Source organism: Bos indicus, chromosome 3, assembly GCF_029378745.1.
Source record: "Bos indicus isolate NIAB-ARS_2022 breed Sahiwal x Tharparkar chromosome 3, NIAB-ARS_B.indTharparkar_mat_pri_1.0, whole genome shotgun sequence".
Classification (NCBI taxonomy): Eukaryota; Metazoa; Chordata; class Mammalia; order Artiodactyla; family Bovidae; genus Bos; species Bos indicus.
In genome coordinates, this window is record NC_091762.1 from 60,784,204 (window position 1) to 60,809,484 (window position 25,281).

Here is a 25,281-nt window from a genome sequence, read left to right on the forward strand (position 1 = left end):
CCATCTGGATTTAGAAGATGCAGAGGAACAAGGGATCAAAATTGCCAGTGTCATCAAAACAGAAGGAGAGTTCCAGAAAAATATCTACTTCTGCTTTATTGACTATGCTAAAGCCTTTGACTGTGTGGATCACCACAAACTGTGGAAAATTCTTAGAGATGGGAATACCAGACCACCTGACCTGCCTCCTGAGAAATCTGTATGCAGGTCAATAAGCAATAGTTAGAACTGGACATGGGACAACAGACTGATTCCAAATCAGGAAAGGAGTACGTCAAGGCTGTATATTGTCACTGTGCTTATTTAACTTATATGCAGATTATATCATGTGAAATGCAAGGCTAGAAGAAGCACAAGCTGGAATCAAGATTGCTTGGAGAAATATCAATAACCTCAGATATGCAGATGACATCACCCTTATGGCAGAAAGTGAAGAAGAACTAAAGAGCCTCGTGATGAAAGTGAAAGAGGAAAGTGAAAAAGTTGGCTTAAAACTCAACATTCAGAAACCTAAGATCATGGCATCTGGTCCCATCACTTCATGGCAAATAGATGAGGAAACAATGGAAACAGAGACTTTATTTTCTTGGGTTCCAAAATCACTGCAGATGTTGACTGCAGCCATGAAATTAAAACACACTTACTCCTTGGAAGAAAAGCTATGACCAGCCTAGATAGCATATTAAAAAGCAGAGACATTATTTTTCTAACAAAGGTCCATCTAGTGAAAGCTATGGTTTTTCTGGTAGTCATGTATGGATGTGAGAGTTGGACAATAAAGAAAGCTGAGTGCCAAAGAACTGATGCTTTGAACTGCAGTGTTGGAGACGACTCTTGAGAATCCCTTGGACTGCAAGAAGTTCCAGCTAGTCTCTCCTAAAGGAAATCAGTCCTGATTGTTCATTGGGAAGACTGGTGCTGAAGCTGAATCTCCAATACTTTGGTGACCTGATGGGAAGAACTGACTCATTAGAAAAGACCCTGATGCTGGAAAAGATTGAAGGTGGGAGAAGGGGATGGCAGAGGATGAGACAGTTGGGTGGCATCACCAACTTGTTGGACATGAGTTTGAGTAAGCTCTGGGAGTTGCTGAGGGACAGGGAGGCCTGGCATTCTATAGTCCATGGGGTTGCAAAGAGTTGGACACGACTGAGCAACTGAACTGAACTGATTACAAGTCAAGACAGATAAGTGAGCAATTGATTGTTATATTGTGTAATAATTGACATTTTCCTAAACATATAACAAAGTCATCAAATGTAGCCTGGGGTCTGGGTGAGGAGGGGATTCTGAGGAGGCATGTAACAGAAAGTGACCTTAAGCTGAGGGAAGGATAATTTGAACTTAGACTAGGGTCCAGAGGTTAGAAGGCGCAGAATGGAAGGAGGCATGTGTGTTCAGGAGAAAGTGAATGGTATCTGGGAAGGCCTATAGACTAGAAAGGGCATGAGGTATTGGACAAACTCAACAGTCAGAAATGTGGGAGTGAGGATAATGTGGGAGTGAGGATAATGGAAAACTTAGAGGACTGGTGAAGGCTGAGGCTAGAGAAATCAGGAAGAGCCTTGGAAGCCATGTTCAGATAACTGGACTTGAGTCTGGAGACAATTGAAGGGAAGTGAGGTAGAAAGAAAAATGGTTCAGTCTGTGTTTTATAATTGGCTCCTGGGGAAGAATCATCATCATCACATAGTCATCACATAGTTGCTCAGTCGTGTCCAATTCTTTGCAACCCAATGGACTGTAGCCTCCTGAGCTCCTCTGTCCATGGGATTCTCTAGGAGAGAATACTGGAGTGGGTTGCCATCCCTTTCTCCAGGGGATCTTCCAGACCCAGGGATTTAACCCATATCTTTTGCATTTCAGGCAAATTCTTTACCATCTGAGCCACCAGGGGAAGAATGAATGGGAGCAAATAGAACCACCTGGAAGGCTTTGCAGCAATCCAGGTGAGAGATGATGGTGGCCTCACCTGGAGGACAGTCAGTGGCAATGATAATGGACAGAGATGGAAGGATTTGATAGTTGATAGGACATGATGATCATTTGGATGAGGGTGGTGAGAGAGGATAGAATCCAGGATGATGTCTAGTTTCTGGCCTGGGCAACTAACTGAGCCAGTGCAGATAAAGATTATAGGATGAGGAACACTGGTTTGCAAGAGAAGATAATGAGTTCATTTCTGGTTGTGTTGGGTTAAATATAGTAGAAAATGAATCTTCATTTTCTACTGTTTTGCAGAGAGTGAGATGCATTGTAGACAAGCATAGACAAGCTCTCAGCTTAATGTCTATATGGGTGCAGTGGCATTCAATAATCATAAAAAGCTGAGTTTCTTCTGCTAGTACTCCTTTATAGTGACAACCGATATTTACTGGGCCCTTAGAATTCATGGAGAATATATTTGGACAGTCCCTGTGATAATCTATGCGGCTAAGAATTATAAAAACACAAAGCTGGGGTGGCAATGATGAGCAAAGACATCTCTTTCACAACTACTGTCCCATCCCCTGCTCCCTCATCAGCTTCTTTTTTTCTAGAGAAGATCAAGACTTGGTTGGGAAAGACCTGGAGCTGTACTCAGGTAATTGTGACTTACTCTCTAGCACAGGGGAGGCTGTGAGAGTTCCCTGATGACTGTAACTGTTGGCTTTATTTTTTAAAATAGCTTTATTAAGGTTTAATTCACATGCTATACAATTCACACATTTAAAGCATACAACTCAACAGGCTTTATTATATTCACAGAGATGGGTAACAATTACTACTGTAAATTTTAAAGCATGTTCATTACCTCAAGAAGAAATCCTTTACTCTTTGTAATCCCATGGACTATAGCCTGTCAGACTCTTCTGTCCATGGAATTCTCCAGGCAAGAATACAGGAGTGGGTTGCCATTTCCTACTCCAGGGGATCTTCCCCACCCAGGGATTGAACCCAGGTCTCTCACATTGCAGGTGGATTCATTACTGCCTGAGCAACCAGGTAAGTCCATTCTTTAGCTATCACTTCCTTAACCCCCCTCCCCTCCAGGTCTAAGCAACCACTAATCTATTTTCTGTCTCTGTGAATTTCTCTATTATGGAATTCATATGAATGAAATCTTATGCTAAATAGTCTTTTGTGATTGGCTTCTTTCACTGAGTGTGATGCTTTTAAGGTTCATCCATGTTATAGCATATATCAGTAGCTTGTTCTCTTTTTATGGCTGAATAATATTCTGTCATATGGATATGTCTCTTTGTTTCTCTGTTTGTCTGCTGATAAACAGTTGGGTTGTTTCCACCCTTTGGCTATTATGAATAATGCTGCTGTAAACATCGGTTTATACAGTGATAGCTTTGTCTTCAGCTGTCTGCCTCCAGGCCTAGAACAAAGAAAGATTAACTTTTTTGCCACTGATGTCAACTCAGAGAGGATCTCTAAGGGCAGTGATAGTTAGTGGCTTCCAGGTAGTCTCTAGGATCCTAGGCGCAATCGTAACTTAGGAACATTTACTCTTGGTTATCAGTTCATGGATATAGGTGCCCTTTTATCGCTCCCTCCCTCTTTGCTTCAGAGCCTTGGACACTAAAGTCTTGACTCCTTTCAAGGACTGCTCTTTAGGTTGCTGAAACTTCTACTCCTTCAGCCTCCTCTAATCCAAGCTGCCATTCTTTAAGTATGCCGAAATAGCTGACAAATTCACATAGAGGTATACACTCAGTTGTATTCACCTCATTGCAGCCCTATGGACTGTAGCCCACCAGACCCCACTGTCCCTGGGATTCTACAGGCAAGAATACTGGAATGAGAAGCCATTCCCTTCTCCAGGGGATCTTCTCATCTGGGGATCGCACCTGGGTCTCCTGCATTGCTGGCAGGTTCTTTACAATCTGAGCCACCAGGGAAGTCTATGGACGTATGAATGAAGCTTCAAACACAATGGTTCCTTTGCTCTTTCAAAGAGGGGAATTGTCCCTCAAAATCTTATTTTAAGAAGGGAGATTTCTTTAAAATTCGAGTATGCAAAGATTCTAGACTGCTTCCAGAAATTCCTTACCCTCTAACCCCCAAGCCTCCTTCTTCTTGGTCTTTGCAGTAAGTCTGAGACTTAAATCATGAGGAATCACTTGATAAATGCCTAAGTAAATTCTACAAGAAAAGTAAACACATGAATTAGAATGTAAAATCTTTACTATTTCAAATAATTAATACAATAAAGTCAGGACAATAAAAACTCATGTTTGTATGCTTACCATCATAAAAGTTATGATTTACCTTCCTAGGAGATGTCCTATTTAGAAATGCCCATGAGCAAAAATCTGATTAGCTTTGCCTGAATGTGAAGGGAGACTTCTGTAGAATTCTTTAAAGTGTGATCTGTGTACCAACTGTATAAATAATAACTCTGTGTGCCAATTCCAGGGGCCTCATTCCAGCTACTGGAGCAAAGTCTCTTGGAGATATGACCCAGGAATCTGTCCTTTGAGCAAAACTTCCTGGATGATTCTTATACATATTCATGCATTGAAAAGAAAAAATGAAAGTGAAGTCACTCAGTCGTGTCTGACTCTTTGTGACACCATGGACTGTAGCCTACCAGGCTCCTCTGTCCATGGGATTTTCTAGACAAGGGTACTGGAGTCGGTTGCCATTTCTTTCTCCAGGGGATCTTCCCAACCCAGGGATCGAACCCGGGTCTCCCGCATTGCTGGCAGAAGCTTTACCATCTGAGCCACCAGGGAAGCCATTCATGCATTAAGGCCATTCAAAAAGGTCAGAGCTTCAATTATTTGCATATCCGACTCTTTTGCAACCCCCTGGACTGTAGCCCCCAAGCTCCTCTGTCCATGGGATTTCCCAGGCAAGAATACTGGGGTGGGTTGCCATTTTCTTCTCCAGGGGATTTCTGATGCAGGGATTGAACCTGCATCTCTGCATTGGCAGGCAGATCCTTTACCACTGAGCCAGCCACCAGGGAAGCTCTAGATAACAAAGGGTGATCATAAAATTTTCCATCCAGACTTGGAGAGTATAAAGAATTACTATGAATAATTATGCTCAGAATACAAGTGTAAAGCAGGACTGGCCTGGAAAACCAGAACACATTGTCACCTTGCAAATAAATACCACCTTATTTGAGTGAGAACTTATTCTGCCATCTTACCCTGCCTTTTTAAAAAAATTTTTTTTTATTTTAATTGGAGGCTAATTACAGTATTACATTGGTTTTGCCATACATCAACTTGAATCCTCCATGGGTGTACACGTGTTCCCCATCCTGAACCCCCCCTCCCACCTCCCTCCCTGTACTATCCCTCTGGGTCATCCCAGTGCACCAGCCCCAAGCATCCTGTATCGTGCATCGAACCTGGACTGGCGATTCATTTCTTATATGATATTATACATGTTTCAATGCCATTCTCCCAAATCATCCCACCCTCTCCCTCTCCCACAGAGTCCAAAAGACTGTTCTATACATCTGTGTCTCTTTTGCTGTCTCGCATACAGAGTTATCGTTACCATCTTTCTAAAATCCATATATATGCGTTAGTATACTGTATTGGTGTTTTTCTTTCTGGCTTACTTCACTCTGTATAATAGGCTCCTGTTTCATCCACCTCATTAGAACTGATTCAAATGTATTCTTTTTGATGGCTGAGTAACACTCCATTGTGTATATGTACCACAGCTTTCTTATCCATTCTTCTGTTGATGGACATCTAGGTTGCTTCCATGTCCTGGCTATTATAAACAGTGCTGCGATGAACATTGGGGTACACGTGTCTCTTTCAATTCTGGTTTCTTCAGTGTGTATGCCCAGCAGTGGGATTGCTGGGTCATAAGGCAGTTCTATTTCCAGTTTTTAAAGGAATCTCCACACTGTTCTCCATAGTGGCTGTATTAGTTTGCATTCCCACCAACAGTGTAAGAGGGTTCCCTTTTCTCCACACCCTCTCCAGCATTTATTACTTGTAGACTTTTGGATTGCAGCCATTCTGACTGGCGTGAAATGGTACCTCATTGTGGTTTTGATTTGCATTTCTCTGATTACCCTGTCTTTCTAACTCACCAGAGCAACATTCTCAAAGCCTGCTTATCTCACAAGTACCACCTATGAGTTTCCTACTTTTGTTGATTGCATATTCCCTAAGTAACCTTGACCTCAGCGTGGCAGTCATTTGTGTGTGCCCAGTTCCATGGTCCTTCTTTGTTTAACATAGACCAGGCTGAATATGCTGTCCACCTTGTGGTTGGATGGGGTCGTGGGTCTGGCCTGGTCAATGGAAGGAATGTTGAATCACCATGGGAGACCCAACAGAGCTCCCTATACCTGTAGTGACAAAGAAGTAGCGATGTGAGAAATACTCCTTCAGTGCTGCTATTAATAAACCTGCTGTGTTACTGAATGGTATTTAGTGTTTAGTATCTAGTATACTGCCATTTAGTGTCCAGTAGGACTCAGATGTGATTCTGAATTTGTCATTGCAGAGGCCAAATGTGGCATCTAGTAGTACATATAGGGGTAATACTATCAGAATCATACCTATTTACCCCAGGTATCTCTTCTCCCACCATCTGTTTATAATTTACAAAGAACTTTCAGATACTTTAAAACTTGTTATTTGTATTAGCAAACCTGTGGCTGCTAGAAAAAATTACCATAAACCTTTTGGTTTAAATAAATGGAAATGGGACTTCCTTGGGTGATCCAGTGATTGAGAATCCTCCTACCAATGCAGGGGGCATGGCTCAATCCCTGGTCTGGGAGGATTTCAAATGCCATGGGGCCGCTAAGCACATATACTGCAACTACTGAAGCCCATGCACCCTAGAGCCCATGTTCCACAACAAGAGTGATTCCCTCGCCCAGCAATGAAGACCCAGTGTAGCCAGAAATTAAATAAATAAATATAAAAAATTAAAAACAAAACAAAACAGAAACATGGTCTGTCACAGCCTAGAGCGAGAAGTTTAACATTAGTGTCACTGACCTGAAATCAAGGTGTTAGCAGGTGTGAACTTAAAGGTCACACTCCCTTGAAGGCTGTATAGGAGAATCTATTCCTTGCCTCTTCTGGCTTCTGATGACTACCCGCATTTCTTGGCTTGTGGCTACATCAGTCTATTCCATAATGCCCCACATCTTTAAGTTTTTCTGTCCTCTGTCTTTAGATCGCCCAGTGTTCCATATGTACGGCTCATCTCTCTCTGTCTTACTCTTATAAGGATATATAAATATGTGACTGTATTCAGGGCCCAGTGAGATAATCCAGGAAAGTCTTCATCTCAAGACTTAATTTAGTCACATCTGCAAAAACCCTTTCTCCAAAAAAGGTAATACTTACAGGCTCTAGGAATTGGGACCTGATATCTGTGGGGACACCACAATATTGACTAAATCTTTGAGGGGTGGTGGTAAGAGCAGTTATGCATTGTCATCTTCATTTCACAGTCAAGGAAGTTGAAATTCAGAGAATTTAAGAATAGGTCATGAGCCTGTCCAGAAGCAGACAAGGGATTAGAAATACTGAGCAAGTGCCTCTAAGCTGTGCTGCTTCTTCAAGAGAACCCAGAGGATGGATGGCACATGGTCCATCTCCTTGCCTTTGTGTGCACCACTGGACAAAGTGCTTCAAAAGCACACCACAAAAAGTGACTTTTGGGGCTGTCTTGCTGATGGAAATCTTAACCTGTGTAGAACTTTCCTGGTACCCTCAGTTCAGTTCAGTTCAGTCACTCAGTCGTGTACGACTCTTTGCGATCCCATGAATTGCAGCACGCCAGGCCTCCCTGTCCATCACCAACTCAGTCTGAAGAGTTCACTCAGACTCACGTCCATCGAGTCAGTGATGCCATCCAGCCATCTCATCCTCTGTCATCCCCTTCTCCTCCTGCCCCCAATCCCTCCCAGCATCAGAGTCTTTTCCAATGAGTCAACTCTTCACATGAGGTGGCCAAAGTACTGGAGTTTCAGCTTTAGCATCATTCCTTCCAAAGAAATCCCAGGACTGATCTCCTTTAGAATGGACTGGTTGGATCTCCTTGCAGTCCAAGGGACTCTCAAGAGTCTTCTCCAACACCACAGTTCAAAAGCATCAATTTTTCGGCGCTCAGCCTTCTTCACAGTCCAACTCTCACATCCATACATGACCACAGGAAAAACCATAGCCTTGACTAGATGGACCTTTGTTGGCAAAGTAGTCTCTGCTTTTGAATATGCTATCTAGGTTGGTCATAACTTAGACTAGTGAAAAGCCTGGTGTGGAAATTTGGATCCAGCTATGCCATTTCGTGAGTTATGTGAGCTTGCACAAGTTTCTGTGTATTTCTCTCCTCAGATTCCTTATGCTTACAACAAGGAGATTGTCAAAACATAGATATCATGTTTGAGTCCCCACAATGTGCCAAGAATCTCTGTGCTGGGCTAAGAACTTGGTCTACATTATTTCATGCCCTCCTCACAAACAACAGATGAGAGGGTTGTAAGTATGCCCATTGTTCTGAGGATGTTTAAGGAGATCGAGCAGTTTGACAAAAGCTACTTTTATCCATCTATTTGGCTCCATAGTCCTTTCTTGACCTTCTGTTTCCTTGACTCCCATCAGGGACCTCCTCATCTACACCATTGTGATATCATGATGCTGGCACGGCACAGGGGTCTGTGGCATGTCATGGCCACATGCTGACCAAGCCAGTTTTCACCAGATAACCCTCTTGTCTCTGCTATTTTCTAAGAAGCTGGCTGCTGGCTGGCAGCCAGATGCAGGACAGTCCTTTATTCAGGATAGTTTGTGAGAGAGATGCAGTCCTGAGGAAAGCCAGGAATTCCCAGGGAAAATTCCTATATGCGAATGTCACAGGAAGCAGAACTGTGTGGATCAGTGGCAAATAGTGGTCTGCTTTTACTAGTTAAACAGCTTTTACTTAGTAAGCATGTGTGTCTGTTTTGGTTTATAAACCCTAGGTTCTTTGTCTCCCTGACTTTTGAGGCAGCTTCATAGAATTATTGCATATCAAGGCTGGGAGAAGCCCTAGAAACAGGGTAATCTCACCTCTACATTTTGCTTTTGAAGAAACAGAGGCATAATTAAATGAAAGTTATTTATTCAGCAAAATATTTAATGAGAACCAATATTTCAGATGCAGTGCTAAGTGCCAGGATGCAGGAATGAAATAACGCATCACTGTTCTAGGATCTCTGTGCCTAGTGGGTGGGGTAGGCTCATAAACATACAATAAATATGGTAAACACTGCAATTGTGCTGAGAATTCTATGCGAGCCGGAGGGAGTCAGCAGAGACTGCTGTTTCAGCCAGAAGACAAAGAAGGAAAAGACAAACCAAGCAAGGGAAAACGGACCTGTGGGTCAAGTGTATATTCAAAAAAGAATGGTGAGAAGTTTGTGGTGGCTGGAACCTGGGTAGTGTGAGAAGAGGTCACTGAAGGGGTGGGAGACTTGCCCCAAGTCAGATAACTTCTGGCCTGTTGAGATTCACACATTTCAGTCCATACCCTATTGCAGGTTTTAATGTCGCTTTCCTTTCACTGGATCTATTTTGCACACCTTGGTTTTACTGGGCAGACTTGGCATCCTTCACCTGGGATTGCTTTCACATGCTGCAGAACTTCTCAGGGTGGCCAACAGGTCTGCTGTCCACATGGCAGAGTTCTGGGATGTGTATGGATCAGCCCAGGCTCTGGTACCTGATGTTCTTTCTGTTTCTAGCCTGCAGCAAAGTCCTAGTCCACCCCCACCCCTGCCAGCATGGAGGCCTCAAGTTACACCATGATCCTGAAAGAACCTGGTACACCTGTGTGTGCACATAACTGAAAATTCCTTCTGAATAGAGTCATTTGTTTTTTGATGCTTTTCTCAGTCCTCAGGTGCTCTCCTTCTCCTAGCACATCCCACAGCTGACACCGCTGCCCCCTGGGTCCGAATCTTATGAAAATTCCTGGTCACTGTTTTTCAACCCCCCAAAACAATGGGAAATTCTGAAATTTGGGACTGTTGCTTTCCACAGCAAAAAGTAGAAGAACGATCTACTGCTGCTTCTCTCAATTTCAAGATTAGTCCTTGCCCTTTTAGTCCAGATTCCAGGTTTTTCTGTAGAATTCGTTAACCACAAGTTGGTTTTGGGATCCCCATGGTTCCTATGTATATTTGATGTACTTTTACTGGCTGGCTGAACAGTGTGATGGAAATGGAGGTGAAGATCCACTGCTACTAGTGGTTCCATGGTATTCCCTGGCCCTTGAAATTGGTGGGTTCTGCCAAATTCCTTTCCATTAATTATAACAATAATAACAAAAGCTTCTTATAGGGACTCCTCTCTGCCTTCATGGTTCAGTTTTTCCCTACATTCCCCTTAGGATATTTTCTGCTTGCTGCTGCTGCTACTAAGTCGCTTCAGTCGTGTCTGACTTTGTGCGACCCCGTAGATGGCAGCCCACGAGGCTCCCCGGTCCCTGGGATTCTCCAGGCAAGAACACTGGAGTGGGTTGCCATTTCCTCCTCCAATGCATGAAAGTGGAAAGTGAAAGTGAAGTCGCTCAGTCGTGTCCGACTCTTAGCGACCTCATGGACTGTAGCCCACCAGGCTCCTCCATCCATGGGATTTTCCAGGCAAGAGCACTGGAGTGGGGTGCCATTGCCTTCTCCAGTTTTCTGCTTAATGAGATACAATGATACATGTTATTCCTTGCTGTTTCTCTTCTGGCTGAATGTGCTTTTTGTACTTACATCGGTCCTGCAGTTTGAGTCTTGAGTGCCAAAATAAGAATCTTTAAAGAGGAATGAAAGAAAATACTGAGGCTTAAATTATGCACTATGGAGAAATACTATTTTCTTCCTGTAGTATTTATTGACAGCCTACTATATGCGATTCTAAAATTTGAGGGTGTAAAGCTAAATCAGTTTATGTCCACAAGAAAGTGAGTGGGGTGCAGAAGACTACTGAGTGAAGAAAGAGGCACACAGAAAGGATGGGCATCCCTAAAGGGCTGTGAAAGTACGAGGCAAGGACCACTTAGCCTGGTTGCGGGGTGGGAGAACAAAGAGGATGCGTTTCCAGAGACATGCTGAGTTGCCTCTTAAGGAAGAGAATTGAAGAGTATTGAACGGCATGTTGTGGAAGAAGGGGAGGAGGGAGAGACGACACAAAGGGGGATAGAATAGAAGGGACACCATTACAAAGACCTGGAAGCCAGGGACTGGCGTGCAAGAGCACGTGCAAAGGACTGTATTAGGGAGCAGATAAAAGTTTTAACTGATACCTTTTTGTATATCATTATTTCACAAATATTGGTTGACTAGATGGCTGTGGTAGATATATATATTACTCTATATAGATAAGGAGAGTCTAGGCCAAGGACTTTAAGTCTTTCTTCCAAGTCCTTGCATCCATCTCGTAAGTGAAGAAGTTGGGATTTGAGTTCACCCCTCTGGCTTTTGGTTTGCGTTCTTCACAGATACCTCATGTCCATAGACATTCACCTCATGTCCTCATTAAGCAGTCTCTCTCAAGAGGAAGGCCCAGTAGCATTACTTGAATTAAAGACGACAGTCTAGGACTTTGAAGAAACCTATGTAATGTGTGTGGATATATGTAAGAAATCAAGGAAGAAAAAAAGTGGCTCTCTATAGGGTACTGGATGAGTTAAAAAGAGAAACCAAGGATAAAGAAGGTTAAGCAACGATGAAGAAAAGGAGGAAAGTAATTGGAGTTCAGTGAGCTAAAGATACAATTTAGACTTTTCAGGGAGGAATCAAGGTGGTCGAGATTTGATTGCAAGGTTTCTAAGGGCTGGCAAAAGCTTTAGGGTAAATCAAAGGACTGTTACCAATTCAATAGAATTTTATATTATTCTAGGAAATTGAGTAACAGTCCATTAGCTGCAAAGCCCAGGCTCAAGAAGAAAGTTAGAAGACAGGGCAAGTTCTGGAAGCCTCATATATGTAAAGGTTTTGGCCTAGTAACATGCTGATGCTGGAAGGGTCTCAGAAACCATCTCCTAAGATGTTCTCACTCTGAGGTCAAGGAAACCGAGGCCAGAAAGATAGTATTAGTTCTACTCAATGTGATTGAGTCTACTGTTAAGCTGGGACTTGATTATACACTTTCAACACTCAATTCAGTGCTCTTTGCAATAATGTGAATTTAGACAAGTGTTTGCAAATTGGTTGGAACCTTCTATATCCTCAGGTCAAGCATAGAACATGGAATATAGAGAACAGGACCTCAACTATGAAGAACAATGGGAGGAGAAAGAGAAGTGTGACCTGGGAAAGCAAACTCTAGGAGGAGATGACATTGTAACAGAAGACTGGGGCATCAGGAACAATGCAGTGTGGTAATGAAAGGGGTGAAGAAGCACAGGCGGAAGAAAAGGGGCTGAAATCTTGTTAGTAGATGTATCAGAAAGCTTCTTTCATTTTATGCAGAGTAAGCCATCACTTATGCTTTTGTTAAAACGTTTTTTTTTTTTTTTTTTTTAAAAGATTAAAGTGTGGACATTTCTCCAGGAAAGGCAACATGGTATAATGAGGAGGGTGTGGGCTTTGACCTCTGTTAGTCTTGACTTATAATCCTCACTTGGAATCTGTGTCAGGTTTCAGCTGAGAAAGTGTGAACTGCCAAGTTAATTGACAGAGATAATTTACTTTAGAGAAGCTGTTAAGTATTATGGAAAGATGGAAAAGAGTAAAAGGAAGAGGGAGGAAACACAAAGCCGCAGGAAGCAGCTACAGGCCCTTGGGCCTGGGAACAAAGGTAAGAGCCTGATGTTTTACAGCTTAGAAGTTCGAAGGAGGGGCGCTTCCAGACTTCAGAGGAAGGAACTGTCAATTGGTGCCCTGAAAACAGGGGCTCAGACCATAGAGGAGGGAAGGCCACCTGCGTGGCTCTGATATTGTAAGCAGTGGTTTTAAGAGTGAAGGTAAAAAACAGACAGTAGAACTAATTGCTGCTATTGGGACCAACTACTGCCAGGGTGAGAAGCATTGCTGGGCTGGTGCTGACGGGAACAGCAGGAAACAGGAGGCATCTGGGCCTTTTCCCTCCTCCAATCTTCCAGACTCAAGCGAGAGTCCCCTACTGGCAGAACACGACGAAGAGCCGTCAGGAATGGAAAGATGCAGTTTGTGAAGTCTTAGCTCCCAAATTTAAAAAGCAGAGTACAGAAGGGTAGATTTGAGACTGCAATGCAATAGCTTAAAACCAAACAACCTCTCATTAGCTTTCTAGTCCCCAGCTGTACAGATCTCTGATCCTAGAAACTGACTACCCCTCCCTGGATGTTATAACCCCTTTTTGATTTTGACCCTCTTTTCCTGTTCCCTTTTATGGTAAAAATGCCTCAAAATGGCTTCAATATCTCTACTTGCCTAACTCCTGTTTTCTCTTTAAGCGTTTCCAGTCAGGCTCTCATCCCTAACACTCCATGGGAACCAACTTGTTTTGCATTCCAGGAGGGTATTCTTCCTCCGGTCATGGTTCTAAGTTTTACCTAAAAGTACACTTTTTAGAAAGACTTTCTTCTAAAAACTCATTGCTCTCTAAAGCCAATAAAAACAAACAAACACAAAACTGTTAAGGCCAGAAGTATAACTTCACCAGAAAAACCTCATGGAGAGATGTCAGGATACCATCTAGAGGAGACTACTAGCTCCAGCTCTGGCTTTCCAAGTGGCTCATTTGAAGGGCTGATTTGGGCCTCAGGGAAGTAAAGAAAAATCTGATCTGCTTTTTAGAGAGAAATTATGGCTGATGAAACTTGTCCTTCATTCTCCTTCACTTCCTTTAATAATGCTCACCATCTCCTCCTTGTTCTGCAAGTTATCAGTGCAATTTAGGCTAGAGAAAATTCTGAATAGCCATTTTGATTTCACAGATAACTACTGTGGTTTCAATCTCTGGTCCAGAAAAATCCCACCAGATTTGAGGAGCTCTGAAGCTACTTTTAATCCACAAATAACACTAATCTGAGCTCTGTATCCATGGGGAAAACACAGGCACCCTGTAACTGGAACAAAGTATATTTTACTGTAAGTAAACAGTTTTTGAATATGAGCTTGTAGAGGCTGGAGAAGATTTCTTTTGAAAGAAATCATACAAATACCTTAAATATTAGAGCAAACCTCACCAACATGCATTCTTTAAATCCTTCTTTAAATCTCTTTAACCTCACTCTATATCTTTGATTTAGTATTATAACTCAGATATTTGTCTCAAATCTTTGGATGCTTATCTTGTTCTTCATCATAGGTAAAATGGGATAAGAAATTAGATTTAATGTGACAATTAATGTAATATCATGAATATGGAAAGAACTTGAGTATCCACAGATGGATGAATGGATAAAGAAAAAGATACAATCGAATATCATTCAGGCCACAGAAAAGAAGAAAATCTTGCTATTTGCAATACCATGGAAGAATTTTGAATGTATTATGCTAAAGGAAACATGACAAAGAAATGCCTTAAAAATTAACTTATATATGGTGCCTAATTGAAACTCAACATTCAGAAAACTAAGATCATGACAACTGGTCCCATCACTTCATGGCAATAGATGGGGAAGCAATGGAAACAGTGACAGACTTTATTTTTTTGGACTCTAAAATCACTGCAGTTGGTGACTGCAGCCATGAAATTAAAAGATGCCTGCCCCTTGGAAGAAAAGTTATGACCAACTTAGACATCATATTAAAAAGCAGAGATACTACTTTGCCAACAAAGGTCCTTCTAGTCAAAGCTATGGTTTTTCCAGTAGTCATGTATGGATGGGTATGAGAGTTGGATTATAAAGAAAGCTGAGTGTCAAAGAATTGGTGCTTTTGAACTGTGGTGTTGGAGAAAACTGTTGAGAGTTCCTTGGACTGCAAGGAGATCCAACCAGTTCATCCTAAAGGAATTCAGTCCTGAATATTCATTGGAAGGACTGATGTTGAAGCTAAAACTCCAATACTTTGGCCACCTGATGCAAAGAACTGACTCATTTGAAAAGACCCTGATTCTGGGAAAGGTTGAAGGTGGGAAGAGAAGGGGATGACAGAGGATGAGATGGTTGGATGGTATCACTGACTCAACAGACATGAGTTTGAGTAAACTCTGGGAGTTGGTGATGGACAGGAAAGCCTGGCATGCTGCAGTCCAAGGGGTTTCAAAGAGTTGGACACGACTGAGTGACTGAACTGAACTGATGGAGTCTAAAAACCAACCAACCACAACCAAATGAACTGTTAGGTACAGAGCAGTTTGAAAGTGAGTCACCCAGTTGTGTCTGACTCTTGGTGACCCATGGACTATACAGGCCATGGAATTCTCCAGGACAGAATACTGGAGTGGGTAGTCATTCCCTTCTCCAGGGGATCTTCCCAACCCAGGGATGGAACCCAGGTCTCTCACATTGCAGGCGGATTCTTTACCAGCTGAGCCACCAGGGAACCCAAAGAATACTGGAGTGGGTAGCCTATCCCTTCTCCAAGAGACCCAGAAATCAAACAGGGGCCTCCTGCATTACAGCTGGATTCTTTATCAGCTGAGCTACCAGGGAAGCCCTAGAGCATAGTTTGGTAGTTACCAGAGGATAGGTGTTGGAGGAGGGTAAAAAGGGTGAAGATGGTCAAATAGTACAAAATTACAGTTATAAAATACAAAAAGTCATATGGATATAATGTACAGAGTGGTGGCTATAGTTAATAATACTTTCAAAAGTTGCTAAAAGAGTAAAGCTTAAAAGCTCTTATCACAAGAACAAAAAATTCTAACTATGTGCTGTGATGGATGTTAATTAGACTTATTATGGTGATCATTTTGCAGTATATACAAAAATTGAATCATGTTGTATACCTGAAACTAATATAAAGTTATATGTCAATTGTGTCTCAAAAAATAATATTATGAAAGAACCTGGCTCATTGAAGGCACATGGTAAATGTTTGTTTATCTTAGCTGTAAAGATGCCACAAATGGATTTCGGGAGTCTCTGTGGTGCCTTTGCTTCCAAAGAATCTTCAAGAAGGCTACTAGGCTTTGGGTGAGGGCCTCAGATGACTAAGGGCAGCCTGGACTGCTTGGCATTTTCAGGGAGTTCCAGGCTCTTCAAGGATAGATGCTATTAGGCTCAAGGTATCACCTGGCCCTTTCTATTTCTTTTCAAGGCATTAGGTAAGCTTCCAAACTGATCTTCACACTTCAGTACGTTTTCAGAGTTCTAAACAAACCAGGCATGATTGATTAGGAAAATGGGGTAACTAGAGCAGTTCTGATGTCTTCAAGGAGGTAACTGACTGTGGAAAGAGGCAAGGTTGAAGATGAGACAGTGGAACAGAATGCATACGTGTATGCTCAGTCATGTCTGACTCTTTGTGACTCCATGGACGGTAGCCCACCAGGCTTCTCTGTTCACAGCATTCTCCAGGCAAGAATACTGGAGTGGGTTGCCATTTCCTCCTCCAGGAGATCTTTCTGACCCAGGAATTGAACCGAGTCTCCTATGTCTCTTGCACTGGCAGGCAAATTCTTTACCTGCTGAGTCACCAGGGAAGCCCAGAACAGAATGAACAGATGCATTTATATATTGAATTGGCTATCGACACATAGAATTTTAAAAATAGGACTGAAATTCTGGCTCATAACTGTTAAGAACAATGCCAACAAGTTACTATTAAGATGTATATGGCAACCAGCTACTTTTAAGTACCCCAGATAAAAAATTCCCCTAAGTAATACAGAAGATTCATCTACTTCATCTGTTAATTTTGTCTCTCAAACACTTCTATTGTACTTTGAAGGCAGTTAACACTTCCAATCTTTCAACAAGTATAGAAGAAATAGTTTAATTGATATGTTAATTGCCACCACCCTCATTTGGGTAGACAGAAATGTGTGAGTCTTTCTACAAAATTTTGTGAGTCTTTTTTAAAAAGTTTAGGATAGACTATGGTTATTTTGAAAGTTCTCCTGGGCAATTTTCTTTGATTGAGTTCCACAGATATTTTCAGCTTGTCACTTCTGCTCAAGGACCCACAGTGGCTCCTCATTGATCCTGAAATCTGATAAAAACATCTTCACCTATTATCAGTCACTCAGCCCATCTTCCCAATCTAATTTTCATTATAACTCAACCTAACACTCTGGCTTGTAAAGGTAACTTGCTTCTTCTCTAAAAGCAAATTACAAAATTACAGTTTTGGAAAAGATCATCTCATTTACTCCCTTTATTTCAGATAAAGGCAGGCTAAGATTGGCTGAGTCAGAAGGCTGGTTACTAAGAGACTTTGATTTAGGCTTAGGTCACCTTACTTTCCATTTAGTTATCTTTCTCGCAGACTGCTGCTTCCTGATTCTCATTTTCACCTCTGAGCCTCTGATCAAGCATGGCACTGCCCCAAATGCCATCTGCTTTCCTTTTTAAATGCATGTCTTTCCATAATTCCAGAACACTGATTCAAAACTCTACTCCCCTAGAACCCTTGGCCTTTAACCCCAGGCAGCTCTCACTTGCTTTCATCTTGTGCCAAAATCTTTTTTCAAATCCCACTAGCCCTTCCTCCTATGTACACACATGAATGAATTCAAAGTCAAATTAATATGACTTTGGCTTTATTCTACTTTCTAATATATTTATGTGCTTTTTGGTTCCCTAAGCTTGAACTACTTCATAGAGTTTTGCCCGTCATTTCCCCTTCTAGCCTGGAGATGAACACAGTGGTTCTTTACACAGACAGTAGTTCAATGTCTATTGACAAAACAGCAGAAGTGAAGTAGCGAGGTGCCTCATCTTGTTTACATCTTATTGCTTTTAAAATACACAGAATTCTCTCTCTGATGATGGAGTGCATGTTCAAAGCTGCCCATTTTAGGCCAAATACATGCTCTGTCAATTCTTCTTGGCCTTGGAGCTGTGATGTGGTTGAAAGGTATAGTGCAAGTAAATTGTTACTAATAATAGTTATAGTACTGACATTTGGAAATAATTTACACTTTTTAAAAGAGAAAATTCAGAGTTGTTATCCATGTAATATTATGCTAACCACTTATATGTTTGAATGGTTATACAAGGGTGGAGCTATGGCTTTAGATTAGCCACCCTCTTTTAAGATAACCTTGCATTGCACTTCTGTGTAGTGGCCTTCTGTTCATCCCTCTGCTTAGGCCATGTACTTTCTCCTCTAAGAGTATCTGGCTGTCACCCCAGCCCAGACTAAGTGTCCCTCCCCTGTGCCTCCATCGTCCTCTTTGTGATATCCCTTCTACATTGTATTGAAACTGTCTGTTTCTCCTTCATGGACTATAAGCTTCTTGGAGACAGAGACTCCATCACAGAATAAGCTTTAAACATGGCTGTTAAAGCCGATAGAACAGATTGTTCTGAGTGAGTTTGGCTTGGTAAGTTACATTTTGTTATCTTCAGAAAATCTTCACTATGGTGTCTTACACCACATACAATAAGAAGAAGCAAATGGAGGCAAAAAGAGTTATCATTTTTAAAGGAGAAAAAGTTAATTGGTCTCAAACTATGTATTACTGAGTGTTACAGGCAGCTTTCAGACTAGATTGTGGAGGTATTAGATTTTATGTCCTTAGAGATAAAGGAACAGTGGTCACTGGTAACCAGCACAGGATCCCCCCAGAATATCTGTTGGTTCATAGTCATTTATGGAAAATATTCTATGGGCCAGGCACTGTACAAAGGTAACTGATTTTAGCCTTATAGAGATTTCAGTTCTTGTGGGACGGCCACATCTGAACAGCCTTCAAAAAGATATGTGTTGGAAACCTTCATGACTTACGGAAAACTTTACTCAAGGGCTGGTGATTAACAGATTAGTGTCTACCTAAAGATATATTTAAAGTGATATACACTGAGACATTTCCCTGTTTTGTCTTTACCTACCTGTTCTTAGTGATAAATAAAATGATAATGGAGAGATAGGTATATTTGTGGCTGGATCAAATTTGGGAGGAATGGTAAATATGGTGAATAAGATCTACAACTATCTTTGTGGTTTTAATAATAAACAAAATTCATTAATGTGAATAAAGTTCTGTACATCAGTCGCAAGGCTCAATGTCCTAAATGGAGGCTGCTGCTTAGTCACTTCAGTTGTATCTGATTCTATGCAACTCCATGGACTGTAGCCCACCAGACATCCTGGAATGCAAAGTCAGGTGGGCCTTAGGAAGCACCACTACGAACAAAGCTAGTGGAGGTGATGGAATTCCAGTTGAGCTATTTCAAATCCTAAAGGATGATGCTGTGAAAGTGCGCACTCAATATGCCAGCCAATTTGGAAAACTCAGCAGTGGCCACAGGACTGGAAAAGTTCAGTTTTCATTCCAGTCCCAAAGAAAGGCAATGCAAAAGAATGCTCAAACTACCACACAATTGCACTCATCTCACATGTTAGTAAAGTAATACTCAAAATTCTCCAAGCCAGGCTTCAACAATACATGAATGTGAACTTTTGGATGTTCAAGATGGATTTAGAAAAGGCAGAGGAACCAGAGATCAAATAGCCAACATCTGTTGGATAATAGAAAAAGCAAGAGAGATCTACTTCTGTTTTATTGACTATGCCAAAGCCTTTGACTGTGTGGATCACCACAAACTGTGCAAGATTCTTAAACAGGTGGGAATACCAGACCACCTGACCTGCCTCTTGAGAAATCTGTATGCAGATTAGGAAGCAACAGTTAGATCCAGACATGGAACAGCAGACTGATTCCAAATTGGGAAAGGAGTACATCAAGGCTGTATATTGTCACCCTGCTTATTTAACTTATATGCAGAGTACATCATGAGAAACGCTGGGCTGGATGAAGCACAAGCTGGCATCAAGATTGCTGGGAGAAATCTCAATAACCTCAGATATACAGATGACACCACCTTTATGGCAGAAAGTGAAGAGGAACTAAAGAGCCTCTTGATGAAAGTGAAAGAGGAGAGTGAAAAAGTTGGCTTAAAGCTCAACATTCAGAAAACTAAGGTCATGGAATCCATCACCTTATGGCAAATAGATGGGGAAACAATGGAAACAGAGGCAGACTTTATTTTTTTGAGCTCCAAAATCACTGCAGATGGTGACTGCAGCCATGAAATTAAAATATGCTTACTCCTTGGATGAAAAGTTATGACCAACCTAGGTAGCATATTAAAAAGCAAAGACATTGCTTTGCCAACAAAGGTCCATCTAGTCAAGGCTATGGTTTTTCCAGTAGTCATATATGGATGTGAGAGTTGGACTATAAAGAAAGCTGAGTGCCGAAGAATTGATGCTTTTAAACTGTGGTGTTGGAGGAGACTCTTGAGAGTTCCTTGGACTGCAAGGAGATCCAACCAGTCCATCCTAAAGGAAATGAGTCCTGAATATTCATTGGAAGAACTGATGTTGAAGCTGAAACTCCAACACTTTGGCTACCTGATGTGAAGAACTGATTAATCAGAAAACACCCTGATGCTGGGAAAGATAGAAGGTGGAGGAAAAGGGGACGACACAGGATGAGACAGTTGGATCGCATCACTGACTCAATGGAAATGAGTTTGAGTAAACTCTGAGTTTTGGTGATGTACAGGAAAAACTGGAGTGCCGCCATCCATGGAGTCACAAAGAGTTGAACATGACTGAGTGACTGAACTGAACTGACTGAACTGATAGCAAGACAAATTAGAAATTAACAGAAGAAAGAATTGTCTATAGTCAGAGCCATTTTTCAGAAATGGAACAAACCATTCTAGGGGATAATGTTTTGTCCTCACTGAAGCTTTCAGGTAGAGGCTGGGAACCCCCATGGCTGCAGGCTGGAAGAGGGGCCCTGGCAGCCCCAGTGGTCCATGATTAGAAGGTGGTGGATGAGGAGGATCATGGTGGCATGGGAATGCATAGGCCTGGGGTCACAGCAGAGCTGAATTCCCAGTCAGCAGATAAGCTTAGGCTCAGAGCACCAGAAGGCAAGGGAAATCTATTGTTAGGAGAAAATACCTCTGAAAGCATTTGATAGGAAGTATTTCTGAAAAGACATTTTAAAATGAATCCTCTTGGGAAAAATCAGAATATCATAGTACCTCATTATACTTTGCTTAATATATTTATATTGAGTGACATATGGGCTGTCACCATAATCTCTTTAGGGGTTACTAGAATCTCTGAAGACCTTTATCTTGTCCTCATTTGAAAAGATAAGTCCTGACCCTGGTTCTGTCTTTGATTCACTGTGTTCTTCAGGCTGCAGTTTTCTTTTTTTTTAAGGGGGAGTTTGATGAGGTAATCACTCAGAGGCTGTGATAGCCCAGGTTGCTTCGTTTTTTTCTCTTCCTTTCCAGTCAGCTGGCTGAGGAGCCTGGCAAGCCTAGGAGGCCCTTCATCTCTGTGGAACCCCAGCAGGCTTTAGACCTGGACTGGATGCCTCCAGCCCGTGGCAGGAAAGAGTAGGCTCGCCTGGGTCTGCCAAACCTCTAGGCCACACTAGACACTTCAGCTGATATTAAAAAATAAATCTGGAGCTGTTTAACATTCCCAAGATGGTTGTGTGCATGCATGCACTTGTGTGTGTGTGTGTGTGTGTGTGTGCATACAACATGCAAAACTTGAAAGTAGAGAGTTTGAGCTGGCCCACAACCTGCCATCTCCAACCAGCTGTTGGCCTCGTGCCTCACAATACACATACAGCCTGTCTTCCTGCATAGTTCCTGTGAAGTGTACCAGGTGATTTTACCCAGGCAACAAGATTCCCAACACCTGGAAGGAATGTATTTTGACCCAACAACAGACAAATAAGATTCTTCATCTGGTTGGAGCTTGGGGTCAAGGTATGTGAAATAACACTGAGATCTTTCTTCTTCAGAGAATCAATGTCAGTTGGTTCCTTACCAGAATAAAAAATAAGATTTATTTACCAAGATTCCACATAAAATACAAACATTTGTATTTTCTGTTTTATCTGTTAGTCATCATACTCCTTTCACAGATTTACCATGAAAGTCACAGATTTACTCAAATCACGATGGAGAGGAAGGGACAGCAGAAGGGTAAAATGCCAGTTTCAGCTGCAAGGATGTCATCTTAGGGAAGCAAGCAACATTTTTGGCAGGATTGTTGTTTCCAAGCTTTCAGTTTAAAGTGATTAATAAGAGGATGTGGGAGGCGGGAGAATGAGGTGTCTTTTTCAGTCTCTGCTGTTGTGCCTGCTGTTGTCTCTATGATGTTAGGAAGGACGCCGAATGAGTTGAGGTCCCTGTTTATCAGCTGGCCCCAGACAGACCACATGATGTCTTCTGTCAGGGAGACTCATTGGCTTTTAGCAGCCTCCATTCCCAAGTGGAGCTTTTACTTCTCGGCTCTTGCAATGATGTCTGATAGCTAACTAACCATTTTGCAGCTTTTTAGTCGTGTCCACATTTTCTATCTTGCCCACATTTTGGAAATGAGGGAGAGAAATGTTTGTGTTTGCTGAAGGTCTAAACTCAAACAAGGCTTCAGGTTTTCTAACTGGGACCAGACCCTGTCAAGCTAATTTGCTAGAGTACTATTAGAAAACTCAAACTACATCTGAACAGACATTTTTAGATCTTGATTGAAGACTTTTTTCATCTTTATTCAAGGATCTTGATTCAATTAAAAAATAAAAATAAAGACAATGCTCCACCTGGCCCCTACTTGGTTAAAGCAAGACTTATTGTTACTCTAAAACACTACAGCACTTATTTCTTACTTGTTCTTTAGTTTTCAAGCTATTCAGCATCTGAATATAAAAATTCATTGTTTTTCCCCAAATAACCTCTGTATATTTTGAAGACTCAAAGGCAACATAATTAGCTTATATATTTTTACTTTTAACTCAACTGGGTAGCAATTTTTGTCATTTTGAAAACAATGTCACAGTAAATCTGAAATGATATTATCAGGAGTTTGTAATTTGGAATCCCATGCTGTATTTCGGTAATTATGCAAATTAATGAAGTAAGACAATCTCATTTAGAAGCAATTCACATGATAAATGGAAACCAAAAACACAAGAACATAGTTAAGCTCAATTCTCATTTTTACAAGCTGTGTCTTATCATGTTACTAGACTGAAACATATTTAGGCTTTCATTGTGAAATGCTGTATTTGTAACAAGTAAGATCATTATTAAAATTAAGTGTTAAAGAGTATATTCTTTGCTCTTTCTTTATGCAGCTTCAGAGTATAATATGTTCCTCAAATTGCTACCATATTGTTTCAGAAATGCTTATCAATGTGATGGCTATGGCTAAGTCACTTCAGTCGTGTCTGACTCTGTGCGACCCCATAGACAGCAGCCTACCAGCCTCCCCCATCCCTGGGATTCAACGTGAAGTGTCATTCAATTTCATGGAATTCTCTGTTTCCATTCAATTGTAAACCAAACAAGAAAACAGATACATGATTGCAGCTCTTTTGAGTATTAACTTTCAAAAAGATGTGCCTTTCCCCAAAATTCCAAATAATTTTTAAAAAACTACCCTTCTCATTCCAGTGAGCTTCTTTCTGTGACTAGGAGAGGCAATAGTCAAAACGAAAGCATGAAAATTCATCTTCAGAACCACCAGTCTTCTCTCACCTCTTGGAGACTTTCTTCCCTCCCTCTGCCTCCATCTTCAGGAGTTCTGTGCTGTCTACTGCATTTTCCAACTATGAAAGCTAGTACCTAGGAAAGTGTCTGTGTGTGTGTGCACACGCACGCACTAAGTCGCTTCAGTCATGTCCAACTCTGTGCGACCCTATGGACGGTAGCCCGCCAGGCTCCTCCGTCCATGGGATTCTATATAGTCAAGAATACTGGAGTGGGCTGCATGGTCAGGATCTTCCTGACCCAGGGATCAAACCTGCGTCTCTTACGTTTCCTGCATTGGCGTGTGGGTTCTTTACCACTTAGTGCCATCTGGGAAGCCCCAGGAAAGCAGCTAGCATCGTTCCCCAGTGTGATTCCATATCCAGGATTCCAGGGCTATTTCATTTACTATGTAGAGAATTAGAAACTTGACTCTGGGAGAGATCCTAGCAGCCTGATTATGCCATCTTGCTTTTAGTACTTCTATGTCAGAAAGTAGAGAGTTCACTCTTTTCCTGACATTGCTGATAAGTTCTGATTTCTTTTTCTTTTTTTTGTGTGTGGGTAAAATCTGTTTCTCTCTACTTTTTAATCATTGACCGTAATTTGCCCTCTGGTAGTAATATAGACCAAATCGAACTACCTGTTCCACTTGACAGCTTTTCAAATATCGGAGGAGAGTAACCATGTCTTCGCTTTGCCTTCTTTCAGTCAGGTTAATCATTTCCAGGTCTTTCATTTGTTCCTCATTTGACATGGTTTCCAGATTCTGCCAAGCATTTCCCCTTTCCACCACCCATCTTGATCACCAGCAGTGAGCAAATTCTAATTTCCCCATGCTCTAAAATATGGTATCCAAGACTGAGCATGACATTCCAAGATTCCCTAATTGACAGAGTGACTACATGTGACTTGTAATTTGCTATCAACACTTTGCTTAATGAGGTCTCCTGGATGCTCCGGTCTTCTTTTACTTAGCCTTTTTTAGATCTGTTTGGCATCAGGCATGGCACTGGAGAGACAATAATGAACAAGACCCAGTCCTTGTCCATGAAGAGTCTATAATAGAGATCCAGTTATGTAAACAAACAATTAAAATGAGAAACGAACACACAGTGATAGGCCCGTGGAGAAGGTGCAGGAGCGGGAGAGCACACGGTGATTGACTCTGGGTACCTTTGCCGAGGAAGCAGTACTGAGCAGAGATTTGACTGCTGTCAAGCCAAGTCTTTCTTTCTAATAGTAGATTTTCAAATGTAAGTGTGCGTTTTCTCTGGCAGCTGTCGAATGACAGGCTTTGTTCCTTGTTAAAGGAATTTCAGGCCTTCCTCTCCAGTGACTCTGAAATTTCAGCTCCACCCTCTCTGTGTAAGACCAGCGCAGACACTGCACCTGGAATTCTCAAGGCAACAGGCACAGATCTGGTAGCAGGTATCATCTTGTTACTTAAAAGGCCTAGAATTTATACATGCAGTGATCTTTTTGCTGGTATCAGCATCCTGTCTGTGACTGTTTTGTTTCTCTAAAGGAGGATAGCCAAGATTCAAATCCACGGTTACAACCATGTCCTTAAGGGAGATACACATCCAGGCACAACTTCGGAAAAAATGCACACATGCTTTTATAGCAAGGACAGTGTTGTCGAATTTTGGCTTGGTTTCTTACCCCATGAATTAGATGACTGTTAATATTAATAATTCTCTGCTTTCTTATTTA